Raw genomic sequence first — 14,133 nt, forward strand, 5'->3', positions numbered from 1 at the left:
AAGGGGTTAGAGGGATATGGGTCAAATGCTGGCAAATGGGACTAGGTTTAATTTTATTTGAAATCCTTAAGAATGAGTGGTGATAAGGTACTTGAGTGTACAGACAAACACAGTAAGAGTCAGAGTTTGAGCTCAGCTGTCTCTCTCAAACAGACAAACAAATTTTTTTTAAAATGTATTTCTGTAGCACTTTAACACAGGCAGTGAAATACTTGCTAATTGAAGCTACTTGTTGGAAGGTAAATATCAAAAATAATACGTTAGTGTTATAAGTGAAAAACACTAAAATGTAAGGCAACTTACCTGAAGGAAAAAAGTTAATGTTTGGCAGTGATAACTTTTTATCTGAACAGTGGCTCAGTGGTTAGCACTGCTGCCTCTCGGCGCCAGGGACCCAGGTCCAATTTCACCCTCAGGCAACACTCTGTGTGGAGTTTGTACATTCTCCCTGTGTCTGAAACCAAAAGAGAAAATGCTGGAAAATCTCAGCAGGTCTGGCAGCATCTGTAAGGAGAGAAAAGAGCTGACGTTTCTAGTCTAACTGACCCTTTGTCAAAGCTTTTTCTCCCTGTGTTTGTGTGGGTTTCCTTTCACCGTCTAAAGCCTTGCATGTTAGGTGGGTTGGTAATGCTAAATTGTCCAATGTATCCAGGGATGTGCAGGCTAGGCGGGTCAGCCATGGGCAATGCAGAGTTACAGAGATAGGGTGGGGGGTGGTGAGTCTGGGTGGGATGCCCTTTGGAGGGCTGGTGTGGACTCGATGGGCTGAATGGTCTGCTTCCATACTGTGGGAATTCTGTGATTCTATTTTATGATTTGCACCACCCAAGTGCCATCACCACCACCCTCTCAAAGGCGATTAGAGGAGAACGATTAACTGCTGGCAACCAGCAATGCCTAATTCTCAAGTTAACAAAAATGGTCTTTGGAATCTGTGCTGTAGGTTTCTCCATATTCTTTTATTTCTCAACATAAGAAAACACAAAAAGGTAACAAAATACAAAGGGAAAAAAGTGTTGAAGGCACAACATTGCTGTGTTTCTCTGGACGGAATAGAAGATTTAGGCATCTTATGTGATTTGCACTGAAATTTATGTATTTTGGTTTAGTTTAAGCACACATAGAATAATAGAATCTGCAGTGTGGAATTATTGAATTAATTGCTGTGGTTCCCGAGACTAGGAATTGCCCAGCTGAATCTTCACTTTCCCAGGCAATTCTTACAGATGAATTGGGTCTGTCACTCTTATACACCTAAGAGAGACTGGCGCTGGTCTTATGCCTTGATCAAAGATGGCGCACCGCGGGTGCGGCTCGTTAGAGCCAAGGCGACGCATGGGAGTATTCCGCCCGCCACGTTCTGACTCTCGCGAGAATTGTGAGAGGCCTTTAAGGGGACGGCCAGCGGCGCGGCCGGCCTCCATTTTGTCGTGTCCGCTGGCGGAGGTGAGGTGCGCGGGGGAAAAGGTGGTCGAGTGTAATCCGGTGCCATCCTGCGTGGGAGAGGCCTGTCTGGCCTCCGGGTTGCCACGGGGTAATGGAGCAGAGTGTGAGGGGTTGATATGCAGTGAAGGATGGGGCTTATTTTGTTTATTTTCTAGTTTTTTTGGGGGGTGGGGAGGTGAATAGCAATGGCTGCCGATCCCAGGTAAAGCCAGCTCCAGGGTTTGTGTTAACCCTCGGTTTGTGTGTCCTTACAATCTCGGGTACCTTCAGTAACTTAACAAATGCACTTAGTGTGTGATTGTAATCCCAGCCTTGGGAGGGGGGTGGGGGTTCCAGTATTTTGATCCATGCTCTGAACAACATGCTTGTGTTTCCAGGTTTGGGGTGTGGCATGGTGGTAATGTCCCTGCCTCTGGGCCAGGAGGTCTGGGTTCAACTCCCACCTGCTCCAGGCTGTTGGAATATTGTGTGCAATTCTGGTCTCCTTCCTATTGGAAGAATGTTGTGAAACTTGAAAGGGTTCAGAAAAGATTTACAAGGATGTTGCCAGCGTAAGTTAGACCATGTCTTTTCCCCTGGGGTGGGGGAGTCCAGAACTAGAGGGGCATAGGTTTAGGGTGAGAGGAGAGAGATGAGAGACCAAAGGGGCAACTTTTTCACGTATATGGTACGTGTATGGAATGAGCTGCCAGAGGATGTGGAGGGTGGTACAATTACAGCATTTAAGAGGCATTTGGATGGGTATATGTGAATAGGAAGGGTTTGGAGGGATATGGGCCAGGTCGGACTGTAGCAAGTGGGACTAGATTAAGTTGGGATATCTGGATGGGTTGGACTGAAGGGTCTGTTTCCATGCTGTACATCCTGACTGACTTCTGCCAGCTTATTCCATATGTACACCATTCTCTGAATGAAAATGTTGCCCCCTTAGGTCCCTTTTAAATCTTTCCCCTCACCCTAAAACTATGCCTTCCCGTTCAGGACTCTTCATCTCACGAACAGGCCCCGCTCCTTTTGCTCTATCCATGTCCCTCATAATATTTTATAAATGCACTTAGGCAGGTTGATTTCAAAATATTGTTTGTCCTTATCTCTGGTTATCATTCCTTGACTGGAATTGCCTGTGTTGAGGGTTGGGGTTTGCAAATTTTGACCTGGATCACTTGCTGAGTAAATGGTTTTGGGTGGCTGGCTTTCAACTTTTTTAAAAATCTGATGCTGAGCTGCGTAAAGATTGGTTACTGGGAGGTTGGTTGGACAGCTAGGTGTTAAATGGTGAATTAAAGATTTAGGTTGACAAATTTGGAGTGTGTCCCTTGGCAACTGAAAACACAGCTGTTTCTAGTGTATTTTCTGCCCATCCAATCAACATGGGTGACCCTAGTGGTATTATTGCTGGATTGTTAATCCTCAGCCGTTGGGGGCCTGAGCTTAAATTCAGCAGATGGTGGAACTTGAATAATCTAGAAACTAATCTAGTGATGGCCATAAATTAGTTTTAAGGAAAAACTCATCTGAATTCTTTGCATGGCCTTGTTTTCCTGTGAGTCCAGACCTGCAACCACATGCCAGCTAACATTGAGGAAACAAACTGCAGATGCTGAAATGTAAAGTAGATGAGCAAGCTGCTGGAAGAACACGGCAAGCCAGGCAGCGTCAGGAGGTGGAGAAGCTGACGTTTTGGATACAACCCTCCTTCAGAGTTGACTTCTCCACTTCCTGATGCTGCCTGGCTTGCTGTGCTCTTCCAGCCTCTTGCTTGTCTACAGCTAGTGTTTTGTGTAGATGACTCTTCAGAGCTCTGAATAATCTTGACTGTTAGCTTGTTCTGACTGCTGCTTGACCAGTACAGATTCCAGCATCTGTGGTAATTTGCATTCACAGCAATATGGTTGACTTTTAACTGTGCTCTGGGCAATTAGGGATGGGCAGTAAATGCTGGCCTAGGATATATTAAAATCTCAGGCTGTGCCAGCAATTTATTGTCTGTCCTTAACTGCCCAGTGGGCAGTTGTTAACCACACTTTTGGTCTGGAGTCACATGTCAGTCAGACAAGGTAAGGATGGCAGCTTCCTTCCCTAAAGGACATGAGTGAATCAGGTTGACTTTTTTCACAAAAATTGGCAATGATTTGTGGTCATTAGACCCTTAATTCCAGATTTTTAAAATTGAAATAAATTTCACAATTTGCCTTGGTGGGACTTGAACCTTGGTGTCCAGAACATTAGAGTTTCTGAATTAATAGTCAAATGATGATACTGCTGGCTGTTGCTCCTTTCCTTCCCGAAAGACTTGAGACCAGATGTTCAGGAGACCAGAATTGCAGGGATGGGATCTTAAAGGGATGTTTTGGGCTTGGGAGGGAAGCAGTTTCAAATGGCCTTCAGGGTTATTTGGAATTTCTTTTAAGATACACAAACCTTTCAATGGCATCACTGGTATCTGAGATTTTAAAAGGTGCATGCTATACAACTTGCTATAATTTAGCCTTTCCATGCACCTGTTGCTGCCAAGTGTTTTATATCTGCCTTGTTCAGTTCTTCCCAGTGGTATGTCAGCTGTCCAGTGCCACTCAGTGCCTGTGCCAGTGTTACACAGCTGGGAGATTAATGGGGTTGCTCTTTCACTGGCTGTTAGCTGTTACTGTTCTAGTCATGGCTAGTAGCTGGTCTGGGTAGTGTTGTGCATCCTTTTGAGAGTGGTCCATCGTTCACTGCTAAGGATGGCCCTAGTCTGGTTGCATACACTTTTTATATTTAAAAAAACTATAACAGCTTGATGTAATTTGAGTTGTGATTAAAATGTACAATTGAGATGTCCGTCTTATGAATTATCTCTCTGGTAGAGATTTTCTGGACTTGCAGTTATTTTAGGGAGTTGATCATCTTTGTTTCGGAGGGTGCATCTGGGTGATATAGAAATGCCAGGAATCCCGATTGAGCATCAAACATAGAACATTACAGTGTAGTGCAGGCCCTTTGGTCCTCTGTTACGCTAATCTGTGAAACCCATCTTACCTATACTATTCAACTATCATCCGTATGCTTATCCAATCACCATTTTTAAATGCCCTTAAAGTTTGAGAGTCTACTACTGTTGCAGCAGGGTATTCCACGCCCTTGATAAGTAAAGAACATACCCCTTACTTCTGTTATGTCTATCACCCCTCAATTTTAATACTATGTCCCCTCATGCAAGCCATCACCATCTGAGGCTCTCATTGTCCATTCTATCTAATCCTCTGATTATCTTGTACGTCTCTATTAAGTCACCCCTCTACCTTCTCTCTAATGAAGACAGCCTCAAGTCCCTCAGCCTTTCATCATAAGACATTCCCTCCAGACCCGGTGACATCCTGGTAAATATCCTCTGAGCCCTTGCCAAGGCTTCCACATCCTTCCTATAATGCAGCGACAAGAACTATGCCATACTTCTAAGTGTGGCTGCACCAGAGTTTTGTACAGTTGCATCACGACCTTGTGACTCCAAAACTCAATCCTTCTACCAATAAAAGCTAACACAGTATATGCTTTAACAATCCTATCGACCTGGGTGGCAATTTTCAGGGATCTAAGCACATGAACACCAATCTCTCTCTGCTTATCCACACTACCAAGAATCTTACCATTAGCCCAGTATTATTTATTCCTGTTCCTCCTTCCAAAGTGAATCACTTCTCTGCATTAAACTCAATTTGCAACCTCTCAGCCGATCTCTGCAGCTTATTGATATCCTGTAACCTGGAACATCTTCCGCATTGTCCACAACTCCACTACAAATTTACTAATCTATCCTTCTTTGCCCTCATCTGAGTCACTTATAAAAATGACAAACAGCAGTGGCCCAAAGCTGATACTTGCGGTACACCACTAGTAACTGAATTCCGGGGTGAACACTTCCCATCAACCGCCACCCTCTGTCGTCTTTCAGCTAGTCAATTTCTGATCCAAACTACTAAATCACCCTCAATCCCATGCCTCTATTTTCTGTAATAGTCTACTGTGGGGAACCTTGTCAAACGCCTTACGGGAATCCACATCAACTGCTTTACCCTCTCTCATCACTTTGGTCACCTTCTCAAAGAACTCAAGGTTTGTGAGGCACAATCTACCCTTCACAAAACTGTTGACTATCCCTGTTCAAGTATTCCTTTCTAGATGATTATAAATCCTATCTCTCAACTTTGTCCACCCAGTCTAATACTGGCACCTCCAAATTATAATTACTACGGTTGACTCTACTCCTTCTTGAATAAGGGGACAACACTTGCTGTTCTTCAGCCTTCTGGTGCTATTACTGTAGACGATGACCTAAAGATCAAAGATTCTGTAATCTCCTCCCCAGCTTCAATGAGAATCCTAGGTTATTAATTTTAAGCTTGTGGGGCTAGGCTGTACAAGGGCTAATATGTCTTTTTGTTTTAATGATTTAAAAGAAAATGGATGGAAAATAAGTGAAGTTTCAGGAATCCAGTGGGTCTTATAGCAGTTCTGTTGGTCCATGTGTTGAGTGTTTGTGGCATTTATTCTTTGCAGTGTTGAATGTTCATTTGTGATTTGGTGAGAAGCATGGACACTACCTGTCAGCTCAGGTGAGTTTTTTTCCTTTGCTTTACTGCTTTGTACTGTTCAGATTCTCAGTTTTGTAATATGTCCCAAATTTGGTGTTTTCAGCAAATTCACATTGCCTTGTGTACATTCTTGGGTTGTAATAACAAATTAGCAGTGGACCAAAATGTGCCAAATATCATGGTAAGATTGTGAATGAACTTTGCCCTCCTTTCCTATCTGAACTTTGATCGCACCAAAAAACTGCCATTGGTCTCAACCTTGGTGTTTTTAATTTCAGAGGGCTGTGGGTATGCTTCACCCAGTTGGTTCAATTAGAACCACAAGAGCTTCACGGTACTTCCCAGCATCTAATTTCAAATTTCTGCCTCATTGGTTGTGTGAAAGCAATCTTTGGGTCCTCTTTCTCTATTCCCCTCATTCATGGCATATAGGTGTTGCTGGCCAGGCCAACATTTTATTTCTTCCCTCCTAATTGCCCAGAGGACAGTCTCTATTCAGTCTTTTAAATCCCATGCTTCAGTCCCTTTCTTTAAAAACAGGGTCTTGTTGCAAGTTTTCAAGTGGTGAACACAAACTGTTTTAGTGTAAAACATGGATACTGTCTTCCCTTTACATGTGGAACAAAGTATGATTAGATTATTAGGATTGTACAAGAACTGTGGACATTGGCACTTGGAGAACCTTGCCAGATCTGGCAGCATCTTTTGGGGTGGGGGCACTTGATGTTTTGAAGGCAATGTGACAAGTGCAAAATACGCCGCCTGTAACACCAGATGCCATTTTGGCCCTCTATGCAGTAGTTCAATCACTCCCATTTCCCTATCCTGTCATAGAACATAGAAGAATACAGCGCAGTACAGGCCCTTTGGCCCTCGATGTTGCACCGATCCAAGCCCACCTAACCTACACTAACCCACTATCCTCCATATGCCTATCCAATGCCTGTTTAAATCTCCATAAAGAGGGAGAGTCCACCACTGCTACTGGCAGGGCATTCCATGAACTCACGACTCGCAGAGTAAAGAATTTCCCCCTAACATCTGTCCTATACCTACCACCCCTTAATTTAAAGCTATGCCCCCTCATAATAGCTGACTCCATATGTGGAAAAAGGTTCTCATGGTCAACCCTATCTAAACCCCTAATCATCTTGTACACCTCTATCAAGTCACCCCTAAACCTTCTTTTCTCCAATGAAAACAGCCCCAAGTGCCTCAGCCTTTCCTCATACGATCTTCCTACCATACCAGGCAACATCCTGGTAAACCTCCCCTGCACCAGTTCCAGTGCCTCCACATCCTTCCTATAGTATGGCGACCAAAACGGCACACAATACTCCAGATGCGGCCGCACCAGTGTCTTATACAACTGCATCATGACCTCAGGACTCCGGAACTCAACTCCTCTGCCAATAAAAGCCAGTATGCCATATGCCGCCTTCACCGCACTATTTACCTGGGTGGCAACTTTCAGAGATCTGTGTACATGGACACCAAGATCCCTCTGCTCATCCAAACTGTCAAATATCCGACCATTAGCCCAGTACCCCATCTTTTTGTTACTCTTAACAAAGTGAATCACCTCACTTAGCTACATTGAACTCCATTTGCCACCTTTCTGCCCAGCTCTGAAGCTTATCCATATCCCGCTGTAACCTGACACATCCTTCCTCACTGTCAACAACTCCACTGACTTTCGTATCGTCGGCAAACTTGCTCACCCAACCTTCTAGCCTCCCCTCCAGGTCATTTATAAAAATGACAAAACAGCAATGGTCCCAAAACAGATCCTTGCGGAACACCGCTAGTAACTGCACTCCAAGATGAACCTTACCATCAACTACTACCCTCTGTCATCTTCCAGCCAGCCAATTCCTAATCCAAACCTCCAACTCCCCCTCAATGCCATACCTCTGTATTTTTTGCAGTAGCCTACCATGGGGAACCTTATCAAACTCCTAAAATCCATATACACCACATCTACCACTTTCCTCGTCCACCCCCTTAGTCACTTTCTCGAAGAATTCAATAAGGTTTGTGAGGCACGACCTGCCCTTCACAAAACCATGCTGACTACCCTTGATCATATTATTCCTATCCAGATGTTCATAAATCCTATCCCTTACAATTCTCTCTAAGACTTTGCCCACAACAGAAGTGAGACTCACCGGCCTATAGTTACTAGGATTATCCCTACTCTCCCCTTCTTGAACAAGGGAACCACATTTGCTATCCTCCAGTCTTCTGGCACTATTCCTGGAGACAACGAGGACATAAAAATTAAGGTCAATGGCTCTTCAATCTCCTCCCTTGCTTCCCAGAGAATCCTAGGATAATGCCATCAGGCCCAGGGGACTTATCTATTTTCACCCTTTCCAGAATTTCCAACACCTCTTCCCTACATACCTCAAAGCCGTCCATTCTAATTACTTGTGACTTAGTATTCACATTGGCAACAATGTCCTGTTCCTGAGTGAATACTGACGAAAAGTATTCATTCAGTATCTCCCCAATCTCTTCAGCCTCCACACATGACTTCCCACTACTATCTTTGACTGGTTCCTACCCTAGTCATTCTTTTATTCCTAACATACCTATAGAAAGCCTTAGGGTTTTCCCTAATCCTACCAACTAAGGACTTTTCATGTCCCCTCCTTGCTGCTCTTGACTCTCTTCAGATCCTTCCTGGCTACCTTATAACACTCAAATGCCCCAATTGAACCTTCGCGCCTCATCTTTACCTAGGCCGCCCTCTTCCATTTAACAAGGGACTCCAATTCCTTATTAAACCACAGCTCCCTCACACGACCCTTTCCTCCCTGCCTGACAGGTACATACTTATCAAGGACACTCAATAGTTGCTCCTTGAACAAGCTCCACATATCAATTATGCCCTTGCCTTGAAGCCTACTTTTCTAAGCCACACATCCTAAGTCATGCCTCACTGCATCATAATTTCCCTGCCCCCAGCTATAACTCTTGCCCTGCAGTGCACGCTTATCCCTCTCCATCACTAGAGTAGAAAGTCACCGAATTGAGGTTACTGTCCCCAAAGTGCTTACCTACCTCTAATTCTAATACCTGGCCTGGTTCGTTACTCAGAACCAAATCCAGTATGGCCTCACCTCTTGTTGGCCTGTCTACATATTGTCAGAAACCCTCCTGCATACATTGGACAAACACCAACCCATCTAACAAACTCAAGCTATAGCTTTCCCAATCAATATCAGGAAAGTTAAAGTCCCCCATAACGACCACCTTACTACTTTCACTCTTCTCCTGAATCATCCTCTCAATCCTTTCTTCTACGTCTCTCGGACTACTAGGAGGCCTGTAGAAAACTCTTAACAGGGTGGCTTCACCTTTCCTATTCCTAACCTTGAAGTGTACACACTTCAAGCCACTTTCCTGTTTACAGGCACCCTCCTTTGAGATTGATGCCATGTGCCTAACCTCCCTACACTCCAGGTCCTGCACCCTAAAGCTACAGTCTAGGTTCCCATGCCCCTGCAGAGTTAGTTTAAACCCCCCCACAGAGCACTAGCAAACCTCCCGCCAAGGATACTGGTGCCCCTCAGGTTCAGGTAGCACTGGTATCCTGGTAGCACTGAGTTTATTTCCGTTCTTTATAAATAATTGACCATTGCTTAGTGTGACCGTGTGGAGTCCCAAGTTGCTACATTAGTTACGGTTTTGCTTTGGCGTTCTAAGGGCTTGGACAAATGAGACCCAACACCAATTCCTGAAGTGGGTGTCAGAACCACTTTACTACTACTGCCCTTGACTGGTTACCTACTTTTTTTAAAAAAAATCATTGGCTTCACAATTATGGCAAGTCATACAGATCTCCAGTAGGATTTCACACTGCAAAGCTTTTTTATAACCTGTGCCTAATTTTCTCCTTTGAAATGGTCATTTCTAATAAATCTGTTTTTAAATCTGTAGTGTGAATCATGTCTGGAGATGTCACTTCAGTGCTGTTTCTCAAGCTGTGAGCTAAGGTAAACAACTGTCATTAATCATTCTATATCTGTAGTTGGTCTGACTTAGCCAAAATGACTGAATTGTTGAAAGTGTTTTGAATGCTGACGTTGGTAAGTTTGTCTTATTTGTCAGCACTGTTTCTGTTTAATTTGAGAAGTGTCTAACTGCCTGCTGAGTTTTGTAACAATCCCTCAGTACTTGATGGAATTATCTGTTGCCTGCCTTTTTTAATGTATTAAAAAATTGAGCTTTTAAAGAAAGTGACTTTTATATTGAACTTGGAAGCTTGTGGCTTGAGTGTTGAGGTTCTTTGGAAATTGGGCTGATCCAAAAGAGGCCAGCCTCCTTTTGAATACTCCAGGGTGTGCGGGTTTCCTGAAGCTGTTTCAGGGCAACATCAGATGAGCCTAGATTCATTCAGAACAATGAGTTGGATGTATAGTAGATAACATTGCTGTCACTCTGAATACAACTAGACTAGTGTTAAGGGTTGGTATAGTGGGGGATATAACCAAGTCTGTACAATCACAGCATGAGCCAATCCTCTCTGTGATAATCTAAACTTGGGACATTATAAACAGGGCTTTGGCACGGGCTGCAGTGGCTCTTACCCCACAGGAGCCTGACTGAAAGACCTGTAACAAACATTCAGCGTTCACTTGTATTGCTTCTGAAATTTCTTCCTATATCTGTTATTTTGTGCCTTGGCAACTGTTCTGTACTTCTGAATGCCCTCGGACACTTTCTAGTTGAAAGATCTTGTACAAAAGGCAAGCTGTTGTTTTAGATTGGGGACCAGCAGTAAAGTGGTTTTTGACTGGCTCCAGTATTTAATGTTTAATTTTGACTATGTATGTAGAAGGGTCTAGTGTATCCACTCAGACTTGCAGAAACACTGGGTGTACACTACTTACACTTTGGGTTGTTGCTGGGAATGGAATGTTTGAGTTGTAGAAGTTGGATAGGGTTAGGCTGAGAGGTGACCTTGTTAGAAATCTCTAATGGGGAATGGCAGGTGTCTTTTCCCTAGGGTGAGGGATTTCAAGATGGGTAGTACACTTTTCTGAAGTATATGAAGGATTTAAAGAAATCGGGGGCATATTTTTAAGTGGTTCATATTGAATAAACTGTTAAAGGAAGTAGGTACAATATCTAATCCATTTTGATAAGTACACAAATGGGGTGGGCCAGGAGCTCACAGGTAGGACAAGTTTTAGTTTGGGGTTATGGTAGTGTGGACTGGTTAGATTGAAGGGTCTGTTTCTGTGCTGTATGACTCTGATCATCTACAAAATGTAGCACTAGCTGCACCATTGCTGCCACCCTATCCAGTCTTGTTGTGAGACATGACTGACAACAGCACATTTGAATACAGACATGTTAAAACAATGTCCTGTGCAGCTGATCTTAAATACATATGATCGTCCAGATGGTGCTATGATAACATTGTCACATTTTCTTTCCAGGGAGCACCAGAACATTAGGTTTGTTCCAGTCACTAATGAAGCTCCATCCCTAATATGGATCAGTTGCTTTGAGAGGTTCTCCAACTGTTTCTTCTCAGCTACTGGTAAATGTATTAAAATGCAAGGTGCTGTTTTAGTGATTTAGTGTTATAATTCAGTCATTTTGAATACTGTTTACTACAAATGTTGACTTTCTTTTTTCAGTACCTTTGGAATCTGGGGTCAACAGTATGCTGAAGATTCAGCTATCCACGATTTGTGCGCTGTGCTGGATGAGAAAGTAGTGCTGTTCGATTACTTTGAGAAAAGTAACAATTTTTAAAGTGGTGCATCTCAGCTGGTTAATGCTCAAAGTCTGCACTCTTTTATGTTGCACAAATAAAGATGAGTCCTCTGTAGTTCATGCATTTGTGTCCTAGTGACTTAAAGGTTGGCAACTAAATTTGAGATGGCACCATTTAAAATGGTAGTCTTCAAGAAACCAGGAAACATGTTAAACTGATCATGTCATAAACACTACAGATTTGTAGTTTGCAAAATTTAAGATTGGGGGGTCAGTTTGAATCACACCATTTTCTTGATGGAGCATCTATACACCGACTGGAACTTGATTTGGAATGATTCTTTCCTGATGACCTTGTGCTCCCCCCCCCCCCCCCCCCCCCCCCCCCCCCCCCCCCCCCCCAAAACGTTGACTCTCCTGCTCTGCTGCTGCTGCCTGATCATCTGTGCTTTTTCCAGCACCACACTCTTTGACTCTGATCTCTAATCTCCAGCATCTGCAGTCCTCGCTTTCTCCCTGGACTGGATTTGCCGTACTACTGGTTTGATAGCATAGTATGAATTGGCAGTGGGTTTTTAATCCCCATCCAGTTTTCCTTGAACTGAAGGTGTCTTTGCACAGTTGTATAATCAGTGCTGAGGAGAATTTTAAAGCATCCTGCCTTTTCTTGAGTTTAAGTCCTCGGTAGCCTGTTTGAGATCAGACCAAATGTCAGAATGATTACTGATATTTTCAAGACCGCAACTGCAAAAAAAAACCGTTTGCAGGATGTTCCATATTTTGAATCAGTGTGAAAAATGTTTGCAGTGTCGTTTCTTTGATCACATCTGTACTGTGGAGGCTTTTTCCTCTGGAGGCTGTAATAACAGGCTGGCATCTTTAGTAATTTTCTAAAATCTGCCTCATTGTCACTTGCATAGTGCTGGAGTAGTTTTACCATGTCAGCATCGTAGTCTAAAAGAAAATAACTATGTTCTGTTTCCACTTGAGGACCTTGTGGCTTAGGAAGATTGTGGTAAGAACCAGGATTCCAGTTGAAACTCAGTGAATCAGCACAGGATGTAAATTGCAATTTTAGTAATGACAGTAGAATGTAATAGCAAAACTTGCTAACCTTGAGGGAAAGTGATGACTGACTGGTAATCTCATGGGGAAATCTGAAACAATTACAGAAAATGCTGATGTACCAGGGACAGATGGCAGATGGTAAAATTTTGTAATGAAGAGTTAGCCTTGTAACCACTGTCAGGGGTACATTTAATGTGCATTTTTGCCTCGTCTCCCTGACTGATGTAAATCTCCAATGTAGCTTGACCTACCTGCCCTCTTCCAATTAATGGAAGTAAATTAATACAACCCTACAAGCATTCTGTTCCTGTCCTTGTTTGCTATGATTTGCCTGTACTGCTTGTGAAACAAGCTTTCAGACTCTACTTGAGTGCATGAGTACAGTAAAGCACATCAATGCCTGCATCCCATTAATAAGCTAGATTGTATTTAAGGTGGTCACTGCCGAACATGAATAGAAGTTGTCCTCGCCAGCCCAAACCTGAATCTTGTTGCATATTAGTACAAGACTGTATCGCTCAGTATCCTCCCATTGCATATCTTATGTAAGATCATTGGAGCAGTTAAAGATTAGTCTAGGATAGTATCCTGAGCAGCTCATGTTGCAGTGTCCTGGAGTGAGCTGATGAGCCTTCAGCAATTAAAGAAATGTTTCTTCATGTGCAATATTACTCAGTCTCCTGTTGCAGGCTATTTCATAACACCTGTTTGCCAATCCCAAACCTGGCCTTACTGACAACTGTTTCTTTTACTTCCAAAACTTGTGTAGAGCACAAACCTAGTAGCATCCTGGAAATGACTGAGGAATGCTACTGTCTGCCAATCTAAATCTTAACCACAACCTGTGGCATACACTTCATGAGCCAGCCTGTTCTGAGGAGTGGCATTGACCTTCCATGACCTTAAGTTTTGTTAGCAAACCTTTGAATCAATATTAAAGTTCAGCATAAATGTGTTATTGGGCTGAGAAATGATAGTTTAATTTAGATAAATAGGTGGTGCTGCATTTTGGGAAAGCAAATCTTAGCAGGACTTATACACCTTAATGGTAAGGTCCGAGGGACTGGTGTTGAACAGAGACCTTGGAGTGCAGGTTCGTAGCTCCTTGAGAGTGGAGTTGCAGGTAGATAGGATAGTGAAGGTGTTTGGTATGCTTTCCTTTATTGGTCAGAGTATTGAGTACAGGAGTTGGGAGGTCATGAGGCTGTACAGGACATTGGTTAGGCCACTGTTGGAATATTGTGTGAAATTCTGGTCTTCCTATTGGATGTTGCCAGTGTTGGAGGATTTAAGCGATAGGGAGAGATTGAACAGG

At 43.3% G+C, this 14,133-nt stretch overlaps 1 long non-coding RNA gene and 1 other non-coding gene across 6 annotated transcripts; both read left to right on the plus strand.

The window, feature by feature from the left end:
* Window positions 1–1,385: 1,385 nt before the first annotated feature.
* Window positions 1,386–11,870, plus strand: LOC140492242 (uncharacterized). 5 transcript variants are annotated; one of them, XR_011963522.1, is made up of 5 exons: window positions 1,386–1,446; window positions 5,983–6,038; window positions 9,963–10,018; window positions 11,468–11,571; window positions 11,672–11,870. It is a non-coding gene; the product is annotated as an uncharacterized lncRNA (long non-coding RNA). The 5 variants fall into 5 exon arrangements; XR_011963523.1 differs by having other exon boundaries at window positions 1,397–1,534; XR_011963525.1 differs by having other exon boundaries at window positions 1,430–1,451.
* On the plus strand, window positions 3,990–4,195 carry LOC140492336 (small nucleolar RNA SNORA74). Its single transcript, XR_011963537.1, has one exon. It is a non-coding gene; the product is annotated as a small nucleolar RNA SNORA74 (small nucleolar RNA).
* Window positions 11,871–14,133: the final 2,263 nt, after the last annotated feature.

This window comes from Chiloscyllium punctatum, chromosome 20 (assembly GCF_047496795.1).
Source record: "Chiloscyllium punctatum isolate Juve2018m chromosome 20, sChiPun1.3, whole genome shotgun sequence".
NCBI lineage: Eukaryota > Metazoa > Chordata > Chondrichthyes > Orectolobiformes > Hemiscylliidae > Chiloscyllium > Chiloscyllium punctatum.